At 43.5% G+C, this 27013-nt stretch overlaps 1 protein-coding gene across 1 annotated transcript in view; it reads left to right on the forward strand.

The window, feature by feature from the left end:
• The window catches only part of BAZ2B (bromodomain adjacent to zinc finger domain 2B), a 3835724-nt gene that overhangs the window by 401532 nt on the left and 3407179 nt on the right, over positions 1-27013 (forward strand). The window lies entirely within an intron of this gene.

The following is a 27013-nucleotide window of genomic DNA, read 5'->3' on the forward strand; positions in this document are numbered from 1 at the left end:
CAAAGAAATGGGGACTGCCACAAATAGACCTATTCGCATCCCCACTCAATCACCAGCTCAAGAAATTCTGCACAAGGACGTACCACCCACTTGCTTGGAAGGTGGACTCTCTATCCTTCAGTTGGAAAGGCCTGACAGCATATGCATTCCCACCTCTTCCTTTGATGCACAAGGTGCTATTGAAAATCAAAGAGGAACGTCCAAGGATCATTCTGATAGCTCCAGACTGGCCAAGACAACATTGGTACCCATTACTGAGGAGCATGTCTCGGGGGAAAATGTGGACACTACCCCTGATTCCTTTGCTGTTAACTCAGAGCGGCTACAACACCCTGCATCCAAACCTTAAAACTCTGCAGCTGACTGCCTGGAACATTACATAAGAGCAACTAACCCAGATTTATCCCAAAGGGTTAAAGAGATTATCCTTGAGGCCCGCAGACCCTCAACAAGAAGGAACTATGCAGGAAAATGGAAAAGGTTTCTCATTTGGAGTACTGAAAGGGGAAAAGATGTGTCAAAGGTAGGCATTGCCAACATTCTGGAGTATTTGGCAGAGCTTTTCCATACAGGCCTGTCCTATTCCTCCATCAAGATACATGCATCAGCTATTTCTGCAGAATACAGCTTTGATCCCCCTGTCTTCTCGCATCCTCTACTCAGGCAGTTTCCGAGAGGAATTAAAAATGTAAAACCTCCTAGGAAACCACCATTACCAGCATGGGACTTGAACTTTGTGCTAGTAAAATTGACACTCCCCCCTTTCGAACCAGCAGCAACAGCAGATCTTCAACACCTATCCTGGAAAACTGCTTTTCTGCTGGCAATTACCTCAGCAAGAAGGGTTTCTGAGCTACAGGCTTTAATGGCAGTACAACCCTTCCTAATCTTCCATCAAGATAGAGTGTCCATAAGAACAAATCCTACATTTATGCCTAAGGTGGTATCCAGAGTGTCTTTAAACCAGGCTATCCACCCACCTACCTTCTTCCCCAATCCACAGAACAGGGGGGAAAGACTGCTGCATACTTTGGATGTACATAGACAGTTGCGCTACTACCTGGACAGAACCAAGGGCAATAGAAAAACTGACCAGCTTCTGGTAGCATATGCAACAGGAAGGGAAGGAAAAGCAATTTCAAAACAGACAATCTCCAAGTGGATAGGAAATTGCATCAGATTCTGTTACTCCTACCATGGAAAGCAAACTCCACAGAACATAAGGCCTCATTCTACAAGGGCTACAGCCACTACCACAGCTTTCTTACGAGGAGTGGCTACCAAGGACATTATAGAGGCTGCTACTTGGACCTCCGTGCATACTTTTGCCAAGCATCATAACTTACCTTTATACTCTAGATCCCGAGCAGGGTTTGCCACTGCTGTTTTGCAAGGGATCCTAACTACACCATAATTTCTTCTTCCTCCTCCCCTAGTTTGGCTATGGTATTCTACCCATTTGTAAGGACTGCAGATGCATCCTTGAAGGACATAGTACAGTTTTGTACCTACCATAAATGTAGATGTCCAAACAGGAATGCATCTGCAGTCAGGATTACCCCACCCTCCTTCCCCTCTGTGGTATTCCTAGGGTATTTGCCCATCTAATAGCTAGCTGGGGGGGGGATCTCTTATGGTGTATTTGTTTGTATATATGTACATACATGCTTATTTTTTGTGTTTGCCTTCTACTATTTGGAAACATTGGCATTTATCCAAAATTTAGCTATCCAAGAGGGCAACTGGCATCTGGGGCAAGAAACACTGAGGAAAATGGCGTCGGCTGATGCCTTTATACCCGAAGAACTGCAGCTATGACGTCGGGTGAAGTGCGACACCAGCCGAGGCCAGACCCAGACTTTGGAATCCGGCCGACCGAAGGGCTGCCTGACGACAGGACAACCCATTTGTAAGGACTGCAGATGCATTCCTGTTCGGACATCTACATTTATGGTAGGTACAAAACTGTACTTTGTTTCCTCAGCATAGAAACAGTCCATCTAGGCTAAAGGCTACTGCAGCAGTGCAGAATTCAAACATTTACTGTTATGGGTAACTGCATAGTAAATTGTAAGTTAGTCTGACGAAGTCTTGGAAGAGTTCAAAGATGAAAGCCTTTGTTTCTAATAAGTGTCCATTTTGTATTAAGCTGTTTTTGTTACTGTATTCTAAAGGAATTTAATATTTTTGTGCAGAAATGCATATTCTTTTAAGACTGTGACAGTACAAAAGTTTTTCACTGTGAATAATTGTCTGTCTCTTAATTGACATGATTATTCTAACCCAAGACCTCTAAAACCTTACGAGAGTGCTAGTCAAAAACAGTGAAGGTTGGAAAACACATTTTTTGTCTGGGGTTCACCCTCCCCTCACCCCTGAATTGTAAACATATCGCACAGAATGCGGGCAAGATTTTTAAATCCGACAATTCTGCATGTTTATCAGCTATCCAGTAAGAAATAGTAGGGCTTCCACTAAATTTTTGGTAGCGTATGTATTTGGTAGCATAACGAGAACTTGTAGCTACACTTAAATTTTAAACTGAATATTTTATAAATGATGCAGTTTGTTCGTTTACTAATGGGGTAATTCAGTAAAGCTTACACGAAGCTAATCTCTGTGTAAGCATAGTGGCATGGCTCAAACACTGAGTTCAGAGCCTGTGCAATCTAGGAAACAAGGCTAAGGGTGTGCACGTGCCTCCAAGCACTATTCCATCACAGAGGCGATGGAGTAATGCAAATCACCTCATTTGCTGGTGAAAACCATGCAAATGAGGTGAATTTGCGATCCAGCAAGCAAACAGGCATCCGTGTAGGAGCCGTGTCTGCAACAGAAACATATGCAGTTAGTAACCATGTACAGGACTGCAAAAATAAAAACGGGGCCATGACAACTAAAAGTAAACTATGGATTATGTACATTAGGCATGTCAATGGCATGCAACAGTGTTGCAATATCTTTAAAATCAAAAGAGGTTTTTTTGGCATATTTTAGCTGTTTCAGAGGTGCGCAGTGATGCGAAACATGCGATCCTGCAAAAAAAAAAAAAAAAAAAAAAGTAAAAAAGCAATCTGAATGTTAAACTTCATTTTTACATTGTACTGGCCAGCATGCAGACTCATAACAATGGCAGGTAAAGGTGGTTGCTAAGAAGATAGGCTCTGATGTAGTGGTCTAACTAGGGTATAAGCAAGCAGGGTATGTAAATGACCTAAGTTTATTGAATAGCAAAATGAGACACCATGTCTGCAGGTACCTAACCATGTAGGGGCTATAATGCGGTGGCATAGGCAGATGGCAGAAGCAGCAGCTGACATTAAAAAAGGAGGCTGTCATGCTTTCTGTAAGCACATTGGAGCTTACAAACCCTTCAGTGTCTACGGACAGTGAAAAGAGGATCTGTGAATGGAATGGAATGCAAGGGGTGTGTGACAGGAACAGTAACACCCTCCCCCCTGCATTGCGAAAGTGCTGTATGGCAGTTTACAATAAAAAGTGTCTTTAGGCACACACTTCTGAACCTCTTAGAGCAAGAAATCTGGACAAAGGCAGTACAAAAAGTGGGGCAAAAGGTCAGAAATAGGGGCAGGTTTCAAATATTGCCCTTAGAAACGTAGAAAGTTGATAGAATGACAGGTTTTGTATTAGCATGGTTCTTCATGTAGAGTATGTGGCCTGCAACTGACATGCTAGTATTTGATATAGGTTCATAGGTAGGTACTAGGCTATCAGCCCAGGGGCCCCAGTAAGCCCAGCCAACAAGGTTCCCTGGCTTATGCCACCCAAGAAAGTTATTTTCCTGTGCCCCTGTCGAGCAGAGCCACAGAAGTTATCCCAGGGGTGTATTTCCTATTTCCCATCCACTTATCAAGATTTTTCTTGGAGTGCTAATGAGGAACTTTGCTTGGCATAGATGGGTAGCTTGTTCCAGAGTATGGGAAGTCTCTGGGACAGGAATCTATCCCTCCAGTATGTCCTGTTTATTGCGGTAACAAGGTTTAGGTCCCTAGAGCGTGTAGCTCAGAGGGATTGGGATTTCTTTAGGTTTAGCATGTCCAACAGCTCTGGGTTTGACATAGCTTTATACGTTAGGCAGAGATGACCACTGAGTACGCGATGTGCTATTGAGTAAAACTGGAGTTTTTTGAGATGGTCAGTGTAGGGCATCTGTTTGAGGCCAGTAATCCTCTTTGTGAGGTACTTCTGTGGCCTTTCCAGCTGCTGCAGATATCTTTTGAGGTACATTCCAAAAGGGGCATTGTACTGTATAGTGGGTCTAATGAGTGCCGAGTAGAGGGGAACAATGACCTCTTTTTTCCTAGATGAGAACCCTTTTGTGATGAGGTGTGCCACTTAGAAGGATTTCCTGACTACTGTGGCAATGTGATTATCAAAGGAGAGACTACTGTCCACCTGGGTCCCCAAGTCTGTTATCACACATTTGGCGTTAAATAGACTGATGCCTATGTGGTAGTTCATGGGTACAGAGTTTTTACCAAAGAGGATAACGGTGCACTTTTTGGCATTGAGCTTGAGGCCATGGCTCTGACACCAGGCATCTGTCTCAAGTGAGGCCCTTCTGTAGGGTGTCCACATCATTTGGGGACTTAACTATGGCTCCTAGTTTGCAGTCATCTGCGAACTTCGTTAGCCAAAGGCCTTCTGTGTTAGCCTGTACTTCAGAGAAGTAGATAGCAAACAGGAGAGGTCCCAGAATTGAACCCTGTGGTACTCCACTTGTCACTGGTTTTAAGTCAGATTTGGAGTCTGCAACTTTTACCGTGTGGGTTCTGTCAGTGAGTCAGTTGGCAAAACATCTTGTGACGTAGGGATTTATACCTAGTTTAGTGAGTTTAGCTATAATTCCAGAATGGGGGATGGTGTCGAAAACCTTGGAGAGGTCAAGATTATAGGCTGTGTGAATCACCTTACCTTCGTCTACAGCTTTGGTGACTGCCTCAAAGAAGTCGATGAGGTTCGGGAGGCATGATTTACCTTTCACAAACTCGAACTATGTGGGGTCCAGAGTTTGGTGGTTACCAATGTCTTTGAGTTCCATGGCCTTACAGACCAGGCTCGTCAGGCTAATAGGGCGATAGTTCCCGAGATCAGTGGTGGCTCCCCCTTTGTGAACTGGGATAACTGTTGCTGTGCGTCATTCACTAGGCACAAAGCCTGATGAGAGACTATGACTGAACATAGTGCATAGGTGGGGAGCCAGTTCGCTCTGAAGTTCATGTAAAATGCAGCCTGGGATGTCGTCCAGTCCCATGGATGCTGTGGTTTTGGCTTTAGAGAGTGCAGCTTTTACCTGAGTAGTTGTAATTACAGGGACTCTGCATTCTTCCTGTATAGTTATGGGCCCTTTAGGGGAGTGAGGGGGGTAAAGTTAGCACTGAACCTATCTGCCAGGACGTTGGCAATATCAGTTGGTTCTGTGATTTTCATGCTGTTGTGCTGTAACTCAGAACAGATCTGGGTGTTGCCATTGAGATTCTTGACATAGCTATAGAATGCTTTGTGGTTGTCCCTAGAATCAGTGGCGATTTTGTTTTCGTAGCTAGCTTTGGAGGATCTTGTAAAGGATCTCAGCTTCTTACTGAGACTGACCAGGGAACTCCTCTACTCATGGGATTTTACTCTCTTTTGCAACAGTTTCTTCCTTCTGTTGTAGAGTTTGTTTATGGCAGGGGACCACCAGATTGGCTTCCTTTTTTTGGAGGATAGTGTCTTGGTTCTGTTTGGGATAGCACGATCCATGCCCTCGTGTAAGTGCTTATAGAGTGCATCTGTGTAGGATTCAGCAGTTGTAACTGTATTTGTCCATCTGCATGGGTGTCATGAAGTTCGCCACTTCTGTCTTAAGCATGAAGTTGGCTTTGGAGAAATTTTTTACTGTGATTTCCTTAATGGGGGGTGGGGGCGGGATGTGGATGTCTAGGGTGATTAGCTTATGGTTGGATCTGACCAACGAGGAGTTGATTTCAGGTGTAGAACACCGGTCACTCATGTTGGTAGTGACTAGGTCTAGGATAATGTTGACCCTGGTGGGGGTGTGGATAAGTTGATGCAGGGCATTGGAATTTATGAATTCCAGAAAGCGATGAGCGAAGGAGTTGGTACATGATTCGTTTTCACAGTTAATGGTGGGGTAGTTGAAATAGCCCATTATTAGGGTGTTTGTTTGAACCCTAATATTTTCCTGTATATCAAGAAAAGAGGAGTGGGAATCTTGAGGCATGGTGGCGGATCTGTAGCAAGCTACAATTTGGATTGCAGTTTTGCCCAGAGTTAGTTGCACTTGGATAACCTCGGATGCATTATGCTGAGCAACTAGCCTGGAGGTGTGGATATACTTAATGAATATGGACACACCTCCACCTTTGGTGTTCTGGTCCAGGTTAGGTGGCCGAAAAGTGTGGTATGAGTTATAGCCTGGTATTGCAGGGATGCTCTCTGGATCCTTGAACCAGGTCTCAGTCACTGCACAGATATAAATGTTCTCCATTTTAAAGAGTGCCTCGAAGGAGTGCATTTTGAGATTTAGACTTGTAGCATTACCCACAGTTTTTGCTTGCCTGTTCCTGTTACGCTGGTGAATTTGTCATTTGAACCTTACCTTAAAAAGGCACTATAGGGGCAGCAAGAGTCTTAGCCAGTATCCGGAATCCCAGGGGTGACATGTGCAGGCCATCTCTGGCAAAGCATCATGGTCTGTCGACCATGTCATGCCAGGCAGACAGATACTGGATCCCCTTAGAATGCCAGCAGTAGCTTAGCCAATTGTTGAATGTCAGTCATGTTTTCGTTGTACTGCAGTATCATTCTGGGCAATGGCAGGATGCTACTTAGGGCTAGGGTCATACCTGCCTGGGCTATAAGATCGGAGAGCTCTTCCATGTCTCTTTTCATGTAGTGCAGGGAGGTACGTCTCGGGTCATTCACACCAACATGGACAATGACCAATATTTTTACTTGTTGTGGAGTGACCTGAGTGCGAGGGTTATGTGGCGAATCTTGGCACCCGACAGGCAGCTGACACTCTCCTTCTTGTTTAACCTGGTGAGTGGGACATCAGTGTGCCTGACTATAGAGTCACCTATGACTAGTGTGTTGGTTACATTGTTTTGCCTTATGGGCTGTGGGTAAGTGGCACACTGAGTCTGTGGGCTGTGTGTCATTTGGGTTGGGTTGGGGGGGTGGAGGTTGCTTGTGTTTCTGTTTTGGCGGTCTCTGTTGCTTAAGCAGATTATTGAGAGCCTCCGCGAATGTTTGTGTGTTTCTATGTGTGGATTTTGGTGGTGTAGGTTTAGTGGGACTATGTGATGAGTGTGGTGTGATGCAAGTGTTTACCTTCTCCTCTTGATTGTCAAGTTCAGCCTTGATTGGAGAGAGCTTTACCTCCAGTTTGGCTAGATAACTGCATTTCTCACAGGTTGTGGTGTTGGGTGGTAGGAGGAGAGGGTTGGCTGTGTACATGAGGCAATTGCTACGTTGCCCCAAGATGCCCAGATTCATCAGATAGACAGGAGAGAACACTGTGAGCTGTCCCTTGGACATGCCTGAATAAAAAACTACTTTCCTCTAGACAAGTGAGGAAAGTGAGTGTAAGAGCTGTTTTTCTCTAGGCAAGTGAGGAAAGTAAGTACAATAACTGTTTTCCTCTAGGTAAAGAGGAAGGTCGAGTGCTGAAGTAGTTTGTAGCGTATTTAGTGCTAACAACAAGTTTTGAGCACGCATAAGCAAATTCAAGTGCTGAAACTTAGAATCTGTACCTGGATCTTGTGGTAGATAGGCTACCAAGTGCTTACCACTCCTACTGATAAGTTGGAAGGCTTCCCTACAACACAGAACAGCTTGGGGGGGGGTCAGAAACTTACAAACAGTCCTGGATACAGCAAATCTGTATCTGGACTAAACTTGTTATAGGAAAGGTGGGAAACAAGCGCAAACGTGGGCTTTTAAACCAGAAAGTTGAAAGAGATTGAGAAACTGCCAAACTGCCAATAAACTACAGTTTCTGGGCCAGAAACCACTCTTGTGGTAGATAGGCTACCTAGTGCTTACCACTCCCACTGATAAGATTGAAGGCTTCCCTCCAACACAGAAAGGCTTTGGAGGCTCAGAAGCTTACTCACAGTCCTGGTTACAGCAAATCTGTATCTGTATCTGGACTGGACTAGTTACAGGAAAGGCAAGAAACAAGCTTAGAATTTTTTTTTGGAAAGTAGAAAGGGAGAAAGGAGAAACAGAAGATAATTCAAAATTAACCACCTAAGTGGCTTGCCCTTCACAAATGTTCTCTCTGTATTAGGTAGCGTGAGCTAGTGACACTAGACTGCAATAGAGCTGAATAGATCAGACTGGTAGTAGTGTCTGAAGTCAAAATATGATCTCACTTTACTCGGTTGAGTGAGCAAATGGGATAGACCCAGGAGCAGGGTTCAAACACAAAATTACAGGAGGGGCGGGCAATTCCAAAGCCACCAAGATTAATACCAGAACAAGAACAGGCAGGGTGATGGAAAACTAACTTCAGAGACAGAGAGAGACCACAGTATTCTATGAAACAATTAAATAGAAAAATAAATAACTACAGGGAGACACAGACACAATATTCAATGAAACAATTAGAAAAATAAAATGCAGTACAATCTTTAACACTGCAAGTTTGTAATTAACTCAGCTAGTAAAGCTAGTAATGTAGTTGATTGTAGCTATGTAGCATAAGCCAAACAACATGGGTATTGAGCAGTAATAAATTTAAAATGGTTGTATGTTTTTTTCCCCACTGTATTTGAAGTTTAAGCATAGCAGTGTGGGTTTGCATGCAGTGGCACATTGCTCAGCAGTGCTTAGAACAGTATGAAGAGCTATGTAGAAATGGATAGCTTAAATCTTTACTGGTGAGATAGCTCAGTGGTTAGAGTTCCGTCTTTGCATGTAGTAGGTGCACGGTTCAAATACCAAGACAGGCAATTCAGCTTTTATTTGGGAAAGCATTGTTACTTTTTTTTTTATTTTTAATGATGTACTAATTGATATTTGTTAACCAGGGTAGTATAGCTGGTCCAAAATTCCAGTGTCAGTGGATATATGATATGAAATCCCCCATGTAAACACAAGTGTCCCATACAGTACAGTCACACTCCAAGGTAATGTAATCAAAGCACATAGGGGACATCATATAAAGCCAAATATATACATTTAAGAATATGTCTGTAATGAGCAATTAATGTCCAATTCATTCTTTTTTTAAATGAAAACTGAGCAATGCTTAGCAGTGCTCAGCCGGTGTGAGCATTGCTAAAAAGTTTAATTCCAAGCAGCATTCAGTCCAGCTAAGCAGATTTGTACACCGCTGAGCACTGCTCAGCATTTCTGAAACCACCTAAGCACAGCTAGCTAAACAAGGGGCTGTGTCTGAGGCTGCTTATCTGTGCTTAGCTGGTTTCAGAAATGCTGAGGGTGCTCGTGTCCAGGGGAAGGCCCTGTCTACTCAGCAATGTTTACACTAGCTGGAACAGTTTTAAAGGCCTAAAACTGGAGGAAATATGAAAAAAAACATGAAATGAAAGGAAGTAGACAAAAGGAAATCCACTATAAATTACTAATAAGGCCTCTGCCACTCAAGTGGCCCATTCACACCTCTCAATAATGTCGATGGCAGGTGGAATGTATCATAGTCGGCCAGTATCTGCAGAACACCAGTATAAAATATGTAAACACTCTTCAGTCAGATTTTCCCACACACTCAGCACCATTGGAGTACACACTTGGGAATTCTAACTGACTGCTGCTGCTTTGCTACATCTCTACGTGCTACAGACTGAGGGCGGTGATGACTGTGATGCTGACAGCTGGCCTAGACTGAGGAGGAGAAGAGTGTCCAGACCAGGGTAACCTTTCAGGGGCTAAATGAGCTGGAGATAAGTAGAGCACTATAGGGTGGACAGGGACATACTACAGCAACTCACCGAGCTATGCCACCCTCACCTCATACCCAGAGCCAACAGAGGGGAACCCATCCCAGTGCAAACAAAGGTATATGCAGCCTTAAGAATACTAAGCTACAGGTACTTTCGAAATACCTACTGGGGACATCCATGGGGATCTCATTGGCATCTGCATCCAGGGTACTCCACCAGTTCCTGGATGTCATGCTAAGACATGCCAGTGAGCACATTTATTTACCCATCACTGCTCAAGTCACACGTCCGCTGCCTTGACATATCTGGTGGAGCCCTGCAGTACTCCCCAGCCACATGTGCACACATGTTCATAGTATCTGCCATGCTACACAATATGATCATACAGAAACAGCTGTGGCAGGAACTTCATAGGAAGGGACACAAAGCCCCCCACCATTTCCAAGGTCCCCACAGGCACAAGGGGGACTTGGAGAAGGAACCCCCTGAGCCTCTCCCTGTAGGCAGACGGCGTGCCCAGTATTCCCTGCCCTTGGCAAAGAAGCAACACACAGCACATACACTGACACCCCAGGGACCCAGGGACTGACACCTCTCTCTGACTCATACACACAGTAAAAAGGATGCCACACACACCACACTTACCTGTACCTTACCATGTATAGGCTGTGTACTACGTGAATCCGACAGTCAGCCCTCAAGCACTGTCCTCACAACTGCTGCAGGCCAAGGTAAGTCACTCTTCCTAACAACAAAGTAATGGTTTATTACATTGTGGTAGTATATCTTAGGTATCGCTGCATGTATGCAAGGGAATGGGATGGCCTACTGGTATAGCAGCAGACAACTGACAGCTGTGTGGGACAACAGGAAATGTCTGTCAAGTGCTGGCTTACCCAGAATATGCAGTAGTCCCCTAGGTTACAAATGTCACTGCAGTATATGTGGGGGACTAGCAAACTGCAGGGTCATAGGTCACATGCATGGATGTCAATGTTGAAGTCCCATACACCTCTCAGCCTCTCACAGCAAGTCAGCTGTACAAACCCAGAAAGAAATGTGTGGCAAAGGCCCAGAAGTAGGGACAGTGATGAAATAGTCCACTTACAAGCTTACCAACTGAGATCACAGCTGGCCTTGCAGTTGCCTTAAGTCTCCGAAGGCTAAGAAGTCTGGAACTTAAACTTCTGTCATAACTATCTAACCTTCGGTCACTACTGATATGCCAGTATTCTCCAAGACAAGTACAATACTATGCAAAATGGAACCACAATATAAAGCAAACATCTGGGCAGTCTGTGAAAATCTGTATAGTTGAGAGATATGCCCCCTCCCCCCAACACATCTGTCTTCCCATAGATATGCAGGAACATTTATGTTTGTAGGGTAATAGCAGCAGAGCACACATTCCCAGGTCTGTTCCAATTAACTTGCTAATTTGTAGCATGTCCACAATATGGACACAATATGGAGGGGGTCAATGAGTTATGTATATGCATGGTTGATACTGTCAGGAAGTAGGCAGCACTTACTTTTGGCTGTTGTGGCTAAGTTGCCTAAGTACAGTACTGTGGATGACAGGGTCCGTGTTTCCAGACTGTCCTTGCAAACTGTGTTGCATGTCATCTACACCTCTGGTAGGAGTAGTACACACCGTCCAGACGTCAATATCCGTTACTGCAGGAAATCTAGACAATTCAGGGACAGTGGGACACAAATCTGGACATTACACAGCTTGGAATAACCTACACAATGCATAGTAGGACAGCAGGTGTCTGAAAGTCAGTGTAGTGCCAGGTTATAAATGTCTGCCTCCTTACTGTGTCAGTACTGACAGCAAGTCTCTGGCCACCAGCCATACCCTTGGACTCGCAGGGTGTCACAAGTATGCCTTGTATATCTGTTCTGGTTGACCTAGCATTGCATTTGCCTGCCAAACTACTTGCAAAACAATTAAAGGCTTATGTGAAAAACATCAATGACAGACGGTGGAGAAGCAGACATCATACCCATAAAAAAAAAAAAAAAAAAAAAAAAAAGCAAGCTAATACCAAACCGTTTTCCAAACTGTCCAAGTTTTGCCGAGCAATATTAACACCCTGTCCCCATGTGTGGGCCTGTGCTTGACTGTTATGTATGGGCCTGTCCAGATGTCGTTTGACAGCTATGGCTGACATGTAGTCTTTAATAACATTGCAGTACAAACTGTCTGAGGACCGCAGCAGATATAGAGGTTCAGTGATGGACAACCTGCTAAACAGGTTCCGTTTGTCTGACCTCTACACCTCAAAAACTGACCATAACCGTCTAAGGCATGGTATCAGTAGCTACACACCACCGCCCCCTCAGAGGATGCAGACAAATATGCTGAACAGTATGCCAGTACCTATACAACTGCATGGACTCAGCCATACCCAGCAGAACTAAAACATGCTTCCCAAGGAAACAAACCTATGTTGTGGACATCCTCTGTCAACAGGCTTTACAGCAAACGGAAGAAACTGTTATACAAGGGTAAACGGGCACAAATTCCTAATCGTAAAAACTCCCTCCTAAACCTCAACAAGCAAATTGGATCACTAGTGAAATCCTCCAATGTCAGTTATGAATCGAAACTTGCCTCTGAAACAAAGGCTAACCACAAAGCCTTTTTCATTTACATCAGAAACCTTCATGCCAAAGGCCAGGTTTGTTCTGAATTACGTCTTAACTGTGCCACTTACACTGATCCTGTCGACTTAGCCAACCTGCTAGCAGATAGGTTCAGCACAAACATCACCCCCTGTCCCCGCCCAAAGGCACATCCCCCATCCCCGATACTTACCCCGCACCTCACATCTCCTTAGATTGTGTTAAAGTCCCTATCCAAGCCAAACAACACAGCTGCCATGGGACCTGATAGTATCCCAGACTGTATTCGGCAACATCTCCAGCAACACGTAACCTCACCATTGAGCAACCTACTTCACCCATAGCTGAAGTTCAGGCTTCATGCCAGCAGAGTGGATAACTGCCATTGTCATCCTTTTGTACAAAGGTGGTGCCACTACTGACCCTGTAAATTATGCCGCATTAGCTTGACGAGTCTGATCTGTAAGGCCATGGAGTGTATTATGCACATCATAAACATGGACATAGGCAATCTCCAGGCACTTGATCCCACCCAGTTTGGATTCGTCATGGGCAGATCTTGCCTGTTGAATCTGGTTGATTTCTTTGAGACTGTTACCAAGCCACTGGATAAGAGAAAGTCACTACACACAGCTTACCTTGACTTGGCCAAAGACTTGCACACTATTCCACACTTGGCCATAGTAGATAAACTCAGTCAACTAGGCATCAATCCATATGTTACCAGATGGGTAGCAAACTGGCTCATTGATAGAACTCCCCTAATCATAATAGGGGTAGTCAACTCGAGCAGTACACCCGTAATGAGCGGCATACACCAGGGATTGGTCTTGGGGCCTCTGTTATATGGGATATACTTCCCTGAGGTGCAGCTCAAAAACACTGGCCTATGGCTGATCAAGTTTGCAGATGACTCCAAGCTGGGAACAGTCATCAAGTCCCAAAGTGATGTGGATGTCCTCCAAGAGGTTCTCACCAAAACAAATGACTGCTGCCAGAAAATGCATCATCCCCTTTGGGGAGACTGACGTCCACACATATCCCATTAACAACATCCTACATACACCATCATTAGTGAGGCATTTGGTCACCCAGGTTGATAGCAACCTGACTTCTGAGCACCATGTTGCTTCCGTATTGTGTGGAAAGCTTTCTAGAGGGGCCAAATCAAAAGTAAGGGTATCTCATCCAGGGACAGAGGTCATAAAATCCATGTATTCGACCCTTATAAGGCCAATTATCGTGTACAATGCCCCCTTCGGCATGTACCTCACAAAGCACATGCAGCAGCTGGAGAGACCACAGAGGTTTCTCACCGGGAGAATCCAGGTCCCCAAACACTTACCCTACACAGGCTAAAAGCACTGTCCCTCTACTCAGTTCCATACAGACTACTCAGAGGTGACCTCTGTCTAGCATACAAAGCAATCCAGACCCTGTCTTGATGGGACTGCTGCACATCTGGAAGTTGAGCCCCACTTGTACTACCTGTAGGCGCAGTATCAACCTGGTCTGTGATATCAATAGGACTTGGTGTGGCAGATATGAGTCCCACGGACTCGCCCATCTGTGGAATACACACTACCTATCCACATCAAGCAGATTACCTCAATACCCCTTGTGAAGTGCACCCTGGATAACTGCATGGGAAACGGAGAATACAGCCCTGTGATTCCACCTGTGTCCCTGCTGGACAGGGGCTCTGGGTGCTGACATGTCTTAACATGCGTACTCTGGAACAGGCTATCCATCTATGTCAAGCAAAGTCCTTCATTAGCACTCTTCAAGAAAAATCTTGATGAGTGGATGGGAAATAGGAAATACACCTCGGGGATCACTTCTGTGTGTCTGCTTGACAGTGGCACAGGAAAGTAACTTTCTTGGGTGGCGTAAGCCAGGGAACCTTGTTAATGTCTGTCAGTGGTTCACCACATTACTCAAAGCAGAAGAACGAATAAAACCAAGAAGCAACAGCTCACGGCCAGAGCAAACACCAGAACCTGGAAGCAAATGATGTTCAAACAAAATCCTTTATTTGCACGTTCGATATCCACAAAAAACGGACAGCTCACAGATAAACACACTGATGCAGTCAAGCGCTTTCGCCCGGGCTCTCCCATGCTTTTTCAAGACAAATAAAACTGGGAATACCTTCCGTTTTTATATGCTTTTCCTTTCCCAATTATACTTTTATTGGTTGTACTTGATTTAAATTACTTGTGCTTAATTAAGCAATCCCTGGTGCTTAAAGTCATATTAGTAAATTCTTTTAGACTTTTCTTAAAAATTGCATTAAATAAAAGTATTACACAAACATTTTCACAACATATTTAAAATAACATTATTACATACATTATTAGGGATCCACAAACACCAAATTTAATTAAAACATATAAGGTAAAAAGTTTTTTTTCTTTATAAGAGACCAAGTGATTAATATTAATAAAAAATGTATAAAAAATGTATAAAAATTTTTGACTACAAAAAAGTCTTGTTAGAGTATAATTCTTCATAATTTTAAACAGTGTATATAAATAACTATCATAAAACAATAGTTATTAAAAAATAATAATACGGGTATCTTGGATATACCAATATAAGCTACCTCTTGTAAGAATAAATACTCAATGTTTAAAAAGGTTCCGCTAAAAAAACATTAATAAAACGTTTTTAAATTTATTTATATATTATGTCTACTTAATAAATAATCTTACTTTACTATGAGTTGTGCAAATATAAATTAGTGCCAAACAAGTATGGACATTGTGAACTTCTTTGTACATAATCAATACTAAAAATGTCATCCTATTTTCATCCTTGTTCACAGCAAACAGACATGTCTTTAGGTATATTATTGCTTAACTTGACAAAAAACCATTAGGAACCTTATCACCTTTGCATTGGGTGATTCCACTATAGTCTTGCTCTTCGTAGTTTAAGGGCACTGTTAATACTTATGGCGTCATTAAGACCTGGTGGTTTTGTGGCATTTAATTTAATTTGCCATAATAATTCTTTATATTCAAGAGATGCCTCCCAGTCACCTCCTCTTATGCTGGTACTTTTGTTCTAACACCAAAAATTTTAAGCACATATTACCACAAGTTACAGAGTGCTTAAAAAATGCGTTAGATTCTTTTTTTATTTTTAACTTCATAATTATGCTCATATATCCTTCTTTTTAGAGTCCTTTCAGTTTTTCCAACATAAAAGCTTAAACAGTATTCACAAATTCCCAGGTAAACAACTCCTTTTGAGTTACAATTAAAATGACCTATTGGAAATATATTAATATTTCTAGATTTTAAATAAATACCTTTATTGTGTAATATAAAACCACATTGTTTGCAAGAATTGCATTTATAGGTTTCTCTGGTGGGCTGGTTCATATTATTACTGGATGGTGCATTTCTTTCCAATAGTTCTTTCAAGTTACAGTCCCTTTTTCTAACGAATTGGGGTTTAATGGGAATACTTTTTTTAAGCTCATCATTAATAAAGAGAATGGGCCAAAACTTATTTATAGTGTTCTCAATTTCCACATTGCTCTTATTATATGTGTATAAAAAGGAAGGCTTCTTAAATCTATCATTCTTGTTTGTACTAACTGTTCCTTGGGTTTCTGTGTTACCCAGTAGTGGAGGAAATTGTGTGCTTCTTTTCTGAGAAATTTCATTAGCCAACATTACAAATAGGTCAGTTGGATAACCTTTCTCCAAAAATAGTTTTTTCAGGTATTCCCTTTCGTTATTGAAAAGGGTATCTGTGCTACAGATTCTGGATGCTCTTATTAGTTGACCTTTTATGATCCCCTTCTTTTGAAACAGTGGGTGGTTACTCTCAAAATGTAAAAGCATGTTTGAGTAAGTGTTTTTTCTGAAAATACATGATTCAAACTGCTTAGATATATTATTCTTCCTTAAAGTTACATCTAGATACTGCAGTTCAAAAGGGTTAATTTTGTATGTGAACTTTAAAAAACTAGTAGAATCATTAATATGTTGTATGAACTTTTCAAATTCAGTAATGTTGCCTTTCCACAAAATACAAATATCATCCAGGAATCTTTTATAGTGAACAATGTTTTTTACCCAACTTGTTGAGAAAATAAATTTGCTTTCCCAGAAATGTAAAACTAAATTCGAGTAGGCCGTGGCACAAGGTGTGCCCATTGCAACCCCTTTTTGTTGTTTGAATAATTCTCCATTGAAAATGATAAAGTTATTATTAAGTATAAGTTCCATAAATTCAACTATTAGGTTAATTATGTTGCTGCTGAAACCCGATTTTTCAATAAGTATTCTGCTGAACCATTCTATACTGATGGTATGGGGAATGCTAGGGAATAAGTCCACTATATCGATGGTAACCATATAGTTAGTCATGTCAAAAAATTCACTCTTTATCCCTTTTAAAAATTCCCATGAGTCCTTGCAAAGGCATTGTATTGATGAAACAAGTTTTTTGGTTGAAATGTCAATAAATTTGCCCAATGGTTCAGTAATGCCTTTTGCACACCACATTATTCTATACTGCTCTGCCACTGACGTACCAGAAAAATCATCGTGCTTTGTAGAATGTACCACACATATGGAAATCTCTGCCCAGTACAATGCACTCTGTACCCACACCAGGATATGACTTTCCAGTTAAGGAGGATACTACACAACCAGTAGATCCCTAGCCAGTATATCACTGAGGTGCTTACTTTTTTGCACAGCTTCATCAGCCAGTCGGCTGTAGCCACGCCTCTCAACTGTCCGGATTTGGAGAGAATGTCTATAGTTTGGCTCATATTTTTTGTCTGTTCATCATAAGTCTTGTAATTGTGGTAAATCACTGTGATGCTATGAGGATTTCTGTCGGTATGTAATGACATATACATTTCAGTGTCAGACATCATATATGTCAGAAGATGTCTGCTAAAACAAACCCTGTTACTCTAGCAATTGTCTAAATTTATAAGAGCAGAATTTAAAATATTTCCCTATGTTTGGGCCATTGTCCCCCCATTTTGGCAGGCTATCCCCACATTTCTTGCACTAACAGTTTGAGAGGTATGGCTGTAGCACACAAAATCCCAGACTGGAGTAAAGCTATCTCTGGAATGGAGTCCCACTCTTAATACAGAAGGTCATACTGGGCATGCTCCTACACTTGGAGAATTACAGCCCATGTCTAAACCCACATCGGACTATACAACTGTATTATGCATATACATTGGATATAAAAAGTGTACACACCCCTGTTAAAATGCCAGTTTTTTGTGAAATAAAAAAATGAGACCACAATAAATCATTTCAAAACTTTTCCCTTTTTTAATGTGACCTATAACCTGTACAATTCAATTGAAAAACAAATCTCTTAGGGGAAGAAGAATAAAAAATACAAAACGTACAATAAGCTGTTTTCATAAGTGTGCAGACCCTTAAACTAATACTTTAAGCACCTTTTGATTTAATTACAGCGTTCAGTCGTCTTGGGTACACACCTGCCATCAATTAAAGAGACTCTGATTAACCCAAAATAAAGTTTAGCTGTCCTAGTAGGATTTTCCTGACATTTACTCAGTTGCCTGTTATAGCAAAAGCCGTGGTTCGCAGAGAGCTTACAAAGCATCAAAGGGATCTCATTGTTGAAAATTATGAGTCAGGAGAAAGGTACAGAAAAATTTCCACAGCATTGAATGTACCATGGAACACAGTGAAGGCAGTCATCAAAAAGTGGAGAAAATATGGGACAACAGTGAAGTTGCAAAGAACTGGACGTTCCTCCAAAATTGATGAAAAGACAAGACGAAAAGTGGTCAGGGAGGCTGCCAAGAGACCTGCAGCAAGACTGAAGGAGCTGCAAGAATTTCTGGCAAGTACTGGTTGTGTACTTCATGCGACAACAATCTTCCATATTCCTCATATGTCTGGACTATGGGGTAGGGTTGCAATATGGAATCCTATTCTTACAAAGAAAAACATTCAGGCCCTGCTAAAATTTGCAAAGTAATACATCAAGTCTCCCAAAAGCATGTGGGAAAATGTGTTATGATCTGATGAGACCAAGGTTGAACTTTTTGGCCACAATTCCAAAAGGTACAGTTGGTGTAAAAACAAGACTTTGCATCACCAGAAGAACACCATCCCTACAGTGAAGCATGGTGGTGGCAGTATCATGCTTTGGGGTTGCTTTTGTTCAGCTGGATCTGGGGCTTTAGTCAAGGTGGAGGGAATTATGAACAGTTCCAAGTACCAGTAACTTTTGGCCCAAAACCTTCAGGTGTCTGCTAGAAAGATGGAGATGAAAAGGAATTTCACCTTTTAACACGACAATGACCCCAGGCATACATTCAACTCAACAAAAGAATGGCTTCACCAGAAGAAAATCAAAGTTTTGGAATGGCCCAGCCAGAGCCCAGACCTAAATCCAATAGAAAATCAGTGGGGTGACCTGAAGAGGGCTGTGCACAAGAGATGCCCTCGCAGACCGACAGATTTGGAGTGCTTTTGCAAGGAAGAGTGGGCAAATAATTGCCAAGTCAACATGCGCCATGCTGATAGTTCTACCCAAGATGACTGAATGCTGTAATTAAAGCCAAAGGTGCTTCAACAAAGTATTAAAGGTTGTGCACACTTATGCAACCAGTTTATTGTACTTTTTTTATTTTTTATATCTTTTCCCCTAACAGATTTGTTTGTTTTTCAATTGAATTGTATGGGTTATAGGTCACATTAAAGGTGGGAAAAGTTTTGAAATTATTTATTGTGGTCTCATTTTTTTATATTACAAAAACCTGACATTTTATCAGGAGTGTGTACACTTTTTTATCTACTGTATATCTTTGCATACAGACAGCTTTGTACACCTTAACTGTCTCTACCCACATCCATCACACAGGATTACTGTCAGCTGTCTGTAGGTGGCCCATGTGTGCTCTGTCTGCATCTGTTGAGTGTGATACACAAACATATATATGGGCAACATATAAAAATATTTCAAGCATACACACATATAGACATGGGAAAGAGAGAGACAGACAGTGATAGAGAGGGCGAGAGGGAGATGCAGACAGAGAGTGAGTCGTAGACAGAGACACCCTGAAAAGCATAGAGTGTTGTCTTGCTGCAGACACTTGCACACTAGTTGTAACCAGTGCCATGTGCCAACATGAAGGTGAGCTCCATTGTGTAATAGTAGTGAGGTAGGAGTTGTAATCTCACATCACTAGCCTTTGTGTTTGTGTGTGTGTTTTTACATTAAAGTATTGTGAGGCCTTTCCCCACCCAGTACACTTTCCATTTCTATACTTTACAAGATCTGCTGATGTCATTCACCTTATAAATATCTTTGGAGACTCTTTAGCCCTATAAGCTCTGTGGCACGTGCGATAACTGCTCAATACTATACTACAAATAACTAGATGGGTAGGGGTTCTAAGCTCAGTTCTGACAACTGTATACGGTGTGTATGTGGGTGAGAACCATATCTTGTGTGTGTGTTGCCATTTTGAGGCCTGTTCCATCCAGTACACTTCCCATTGCTCTACTTTACAAAGCCCGCTGATGTCATTAACCGTAGAAGCACCTTTGGACAACCTTCAGTCCTATAAGCTCCGTGGCACGTGCAATAACTGCATAACACTATAGTACAAGTTCATAGGTTCATAGGTTTATACTAGGCTATCTGCCCTAAGGCATTTATAAGCCTAGCCCAAATTTTTGTGGCTTACGCCACCCCTTATATGAAAAAATACTGTGCCCATTAGTTTGTTGTGCCTCTGTCCAGCAGTGACACAGAGATGATTCCCGGGGTAAACCTACGATCTCCCATCCACAGGTCTAGATTTCTCTTGAACAGAGTCAGCGAGGTGCTCTGCCTCACATGGACCGGGATTTTATTCCACAGCATAGGGAGTCTCTGAGTGATAAATCTATCCCTCCAGCACGTCCTATTTATATCCGTGCTAAGGTTTAAGTCGCTTGCTCTAGTGGTTTTGGTGGATTTGGATTTTTGAGGTGGAGCATGTCCATTAATTCGGGTTGGACATGGCCTTGTATGTCAGGCACATGTCACCTCTGAGCAGACGGTATGCGACTGAGTAGAGCTGGAGTTTCTTCAATCTGGCAGCATATGACAGATTTTGGAGTCCCTTTATCCTTTTGGTGAGGAACTTTTGGGGTCTCTCCAATTGCTGCAGATGTCGGGTGAGATACATCCCGAATGGGGCATTGTACTCGATCATTGGTCTGATAAGTGAAGAGTACAGGGGAACAATGACCTCACTAGATCTGGATGTGAATCCCTTCATGATCAGGTGGGCAATGTAGAAGGTCTTTCTAACCACTTTAGCAATGTGAGTGTCAAAAGAAAGGCCACTGTCAACCTGGGTCCCCAGGTCCCTGATAACCTCTTCTGTGCTTAGTGGATTGCCACCTATATGGTAGCTTGGGGTTACCTTGTTTTTCCCGAAGGGTATGACTATACATTTGTTGGTGTTTAACTTCAGGCCATGGCTCTGGCACCAGCTGTTTCCGTGAGTCCCTTCTGAAGGATATCCGTGTCCGATGCACTTTCCACTATGGCTTCAGTTTGCAGTCGTCTGCAAACTTTGTCAGCCAAAGTCCTCCCATGCTGGCCTGTACTTCTGAGAAGTAGATGCCAAACAATAGGGGGCCAAGGACCGAGCCCTGTGGGACACCACTTGTGACCGGCTTGGAGTCTGACACAGCGCCAGCAACTCTAACCCTGTGGGTTCTGTCCTTAAGCCAGTTTGCAACCCATCTTGTGACATATGGGTTTACATTTAAGCTGGTAAGTTTTTCTACAATACCCGAGTGGGGTATTGTGTCGAAAGCCTTGCAAGGTCAAGGTAGGCTGTATGGACTGCCTTTCCTCATCAATGGCCTTGGTGACTGTTTCAAGAAGTCGACCAAGTTCAAAAGGCATGATCTTCCCTTGACAAAGCCAAACTGGGTCGGGTCCAATGTCTGCAAGTCCCCTATATCTTTGTTTGAGCTCCATTATGATCCTCTCCATAGCTTTGCAGACTAGACTTGTTAAGCTTATGGGGTAATTACCAGGGTCAGTAGAGGCCGCCTTTGTGGAGTGGGACCACAGTTGCCGTACGCCACTCCTTGGGCACGTATCCTGTGGTAAGGCTGAGATTAAACAGCTGCCTTATGTGCGCGGTTAATTCCTCATTTAGCTCGTGTAGCACACAGCCGGGGACACCATCCGGTCCCATTGATGCTGTGTTTTTAGCTTTAGAGAGAGCAGCTTTCACCTGCGCATTTGAGATGTCCGGGAGGCTACACTCGGCTGGGATAGTTATCTCTCCTTTAGAGGGGGAGAGGGGGGTGAAGTTTGCACTGAACCTGTCTGCCAGTATGTTGGCAATGTCTGTGGGTTCAGTGATTTTTGTATCATTTTGGACTAATTCTGAGCATATCTGGGAGTAATGTAAGTAACTAGATAAGTAGGGGTTCTAATCTCAATATTGACAACTATACTACTGTGTGTGTTTGTGTGTGAAGCATATCCCCTGTGGCTTTTGTGTGTGTTGGTTATACCATTTTCAGGCCTGTTCCACCCGGTACACTTCCCATTGCACTACTTTACAAGGCCTGCTGCTGTCATTCACCTTAGAAGTACCTTTGGACACTCTTCAGCCTTGTAAGCTCTGTGGCAAGACCCCCTCCCTATGGCAAGAGCCTGTTAATGGCATCTGCCTTACAAGCACAGTCATACATTTTCTAACACAGTGGCACTGTAGCGCATGCAATAGTCACATCAGTCTGTATTGCACATAACTAGAGAGGTTGGTCATCTAATAGGAAAAGTGTCAACTCTGTGTGCACGTGTGTTTCACTGCATGTCCCTATGCAGCTGTGTGTCTGTGTTTCAGATGGGTATACCATGTTAAGGGCCTATGAACCCACCATTGACAATCCTAACAGCCCCTGCAATTTTCTCCCACTTGTATAGTAGTGGCAGACACTGCAGCACTATAGTAGCTCTGTGGTCTTTGTGTTATGTATATAGCAATATCGTTTGTACAACTAGACAGGTTGAGGTTCTGTTATTAGCAAGGGCAGGTCATGTGTGTGTGTGTGTGTGTGTGTGTGTGTGTGTGTGTGTGTGTGTGTGTGTGTGTATGTATGTATATATATATATATATATATACATATATATATAGATATATATATATATATATATATACATATACATATACACATATGTACGTACATCCTTTTGCAGCAATCTGCCTGTGTTACGGCCACCATCATACCTCTCAACCCCACACAGAAAGACATCTGGTTAAATCCATATGGAAATATGGAGCAAACAACAAACCTTGAGCACAACCTTCACATATTGCTATGACATCCATGGAAAGTAGATACCAGAACAGGTTGTGCATTGGAATGCAGTTTCCAAAGTGTATGTGTGGTTACATGACAATATCTGTCATAAATCTGCAATGTTAGGCCGTCATGATTCTCCAACAGTTTGTCAGAAAACCAAAATTTTATGACAGATGGAAAGAAAGTATGTGTCCGATATCAGGACAGTCTGCAGACATATGCAGAGGTCACAAGTATGGCAACCATCTGTACCACCCTGCAGGTTGTAGTCCATGATTGGCAAGTTGTGACCTGTGACAACAACTGGAACAGTAGAGATCCCAAGTGTGTAGGACAGCAATGTCATACAGTTAGGTACTGATTGCATAGAGCAGTTATTACACAGCAGAAGCACCGCAATGTTATGACAAGTAGTGTAAGCTAAGGTAGTGTCACACAATGAAGGTGTCATAGTAGCAAACCAGAGGAAGTCCTTTGTGTTGCACTTGCTGTGAGCATTTTATGTCTTGCCAACTATCATGTTACTACAAGTCGTGTCTCACATTCCACATTTGATAATGTTGCAAAGCCATTCTATGTCGCCTATGTGTGTAAAATATGTAGCATGTGAAGCCCCTGTGACTACCTGGTGCCCCCAATAACCCACAAGTGTATAGGCATAAATGTTAATTGGCTCCATCTACATATGTAGGTACAGCCTAAGGCTGTGTGAACTTTAAGTATTTTACAGTCTGTCATTGAGCCACAAACTGCTGTTAACAAACTGCAATGAGCGATACAGTGAGTATGGAATGCTCTCAAGGTACTAGCCTCAAGCTGTATGCAGACAACAGTGTCAGTATACCATACAGCAAGTAGATATCCCACAAAAGCACCAACCCCATTAACACACAGACTGCGATGACAGGCCTGGGTACCCAGGATGGCAACATAGTTGCATTCAGGCAACAAGTATTGGCAGTCTTCAGGTATGTGGTTCACTACATAGGTGAAGGGACCACATCCAGCCAAAAGGTGGACATTACCTCTGAATAGTCCTCAGTCAGTAAAACAGTACATTAGCAGCATGGCCAGTCTGCTATGCACTTATGCAGACATCTGCAGAACCTGTAAAGGCTATGTTAACAGCCACAGAGGTTAGCCATGTCTTGTTCCACACAGACAGCCTGTAATTAGTACTGGCCCAATGGTTACCAGTCAGGTTGTCCACAGGTGTCTGTGGCATGCCAAGATGGCAGTGTTGTGCTCAGCCCTTCAACAGCTGCCCTATGTACAAGAGTATGTCCATGTGCATTACCAGCATGAGGGGCCTGACTCGCATATGAGATAGCAGACCCACATGCTGGAGAGTCAGGTTTGGCTAACAGAGGCTGCCCTGTGTCAGGAAGACACACCCCAAACATGTCAAACACACTATCATACATATCCTCATCAGCTGCATCAAGGCTGAGTGGATGGGAAAGAAAAACATCTGTCCCTGGGGTTCAACCAGTGTCCAGCAATGGCAGGGGCAATGGATGCTGATGGCTGATTCTGTTGGGGATAACATAATGGCTAGGCTTGTGAGGGACCCAGGGCCAGTACTTTAGTAACCTCTTCTGTATCTATGAACCTGTGGTCCTACAGAACACCCAGGTGACATGTATGAAGGCTAGCTGGCTGGCTAGGTCACACTGTCTGCCCCCATTGTCACTCATACACTGTTGCACGCATGCACCCCTGGTAAACATGTACATATACAGCTGTACCTTGGCGATGAAAAGGTCACTGGTGTTTCCACTGCACCATACTCAGCTGCAGTAATGTCATCAGCCCTGCAGGCTGTACACATACGGACACCTGGAACAGAAACCGAATAAGGTATGCGAGACAACAGTCAGTCAGCAGTACTAACAGCAATAATGCATCATGGCAGAAAGGTGCATACACTTTGTGTACCCATGACAATTGCCAGCAGACAGCACCTTACACAGCATAACATAACTACACTGTACTATATTCACCATGTGCATCAGACCCATATTAACATGTCCCTGCATCAATGGTGTGGATAACAGGAATGTGGCACAGGTATCATATGCAAGGGTATGGTGTGGGGTTGCCAGAGGCCTAGGCTGGGCCATACAGTTGACATTGTGTGCGCGTGTGTGTGTGTGTCTGGGGGGTGGTGTTCAACTGGGCCATGGAGAGGAGCTGTGTGTGTCTGGTGGTGACCTGCCTGTGATACTGATGTGGGAGTGTTTCTATGCACACAGACAAGCCCTGTGGTTGCTGTACACGAGGGTATGTTAGTCAGCCGTGGACCATACATAGCAGAATGTAAAACTCACTGTCTCTGGCCACGGACACAGGAACTAGTTCTGCCAGGAGTGTCACTGGCACCACCAGGCACAAGGCCAGATGCAGTACTACTCCCTGATGGTGACTGCTGTCTGCTGGATCTGTGTCCCTGACGGGACAAGTCAGGACCATGTGAACATGGCCTGCTTTGTTGCGGTGTGGATAGCACCCTCCCTTCAGCAATGCTGGTGGTACTGCCACTATGGGAGTGTGAATCTGCACGGTCACATGGGCTCTCAGCTGATCTTGTTGCTGATCTACATCCATGTGCCTGATGCCACAGTTGAGCACGGACAATGTCTCACCCCACCGTCTAGCCACATCAGCAAACAGACGTACGGCATCACCAATGCCACGGAGTTCGTCCCGCATGACGGGAAGTGCTGCAGTCATGTCCCTGAGCATCGGTCTGGTGCAGCGTTCAGAGTGTGCCTTTCCCTCCATGACAGACTGAAACGTGTCAGATGACACCTCTGACAGGGGCTGGATGGGCAGCAGTCCTCCGAGCAGCCCCGTCAATCTGCCTGTGTGGGACCTTGCCAGCTCTCTGGCTATGGCTAGTGTCTACACTGACAGTTTCCATAGTCACCACACCAGCTTGTCTGTTGCCACCATCCTGTGATTGTCCATTATCTGTGGCTGCTGGAGACTGGGTATGTGTGGGCATACTGACCATGTGCGTGGACAGTTTGCGTTAAAGTGGGATATCAACCAATGGCACAGATTTGGCCCCCAACAATCCCACCTGTGCCTCACTATGACCACCATCATCATCAGAGTCTGATAAGGCCCTGACATCAGGTTGTGAGGGGGAAGAGACCCCAATCCCCATGGTCACCTGTGAGGGGAAGGCAACATGTATAAATTACTACCTGTTCTACAGTATTTGCTGATCCACACACACACACACACACGCACGTGAGGTGACACAAAGCAATTATACAGACCACACTTTTTGAATGATGACCTGCATGATACACAATCAGACCACAACAGACACAGTGTGTGGACAGGTCCTCAACAACCTGCAGTGCCAACTACAAACAGTTAATGTTGCTGCTGCTGTACACCTCTGAGATATGTGATGAGTGGTGGTGGTATGTAATGGACCTTCACCTGACACACAGTGCACCTGTGTACACAATACTAATGTACCCCTGTATAGCACAGTGGCAACAGCTATACAAACATACTTGCCAATATGTTACAGCTCCTGTGAATAGGCTCCTGTGATGACCAGTGTGTTGCATCGCAGTTAACCCCACCGCAAGTGAACATGTACATAATGCAATATGGCTAAGTGTAACAGTTGTGTACATGGAAACGTACCTGCCCGTAACATGCCTAGGGTATTAGTGAGCCACAGCTAGACAGTTCCACACTCACTGGCTTCAGCTTGCTGTTCCCCAGCCAGACCAGAGAGACCTATGTAGTTGTGGGGGAGAGGTATTGTCAGCACACACATGTGGCATTGGTACAGGATAGTATGTTCATTTATGAACATGTACAGTACAAGCTGTGATACTACCCAAATTACTGACATTCACAGTAGGTGTGCACTTGTGTGCATTACAAAACCCCACCCACAAATGCAGTTTGAGCTGACATATGCATCCAGGTATGCAAAGACTGCCACTATGAATGCTACAGTATTGACGTGATGACCAGTGGGGCCTTACCTGGATGCTCCTTTGCTGTTGACTTTGTGCCACCCACCTCCACGACATAAGTGGTGATGTTATCCTGGGAGACGGT

Source organism: Protopterus annectens, chromosome 6.part0 (assembly GCF_019279795.1).
Source record: "Protopterus annectens isolate FY-2018-M chromosome 6.part0, PAN1.0, whole genome shotgun sequence".
NCBI classification, from domain to species: domain Eukaryota; kingdom Metazoa; phylum Chordata; order Ceratodontiformes; family Protopteridae; genus Protopterus; species Protopterus annectens.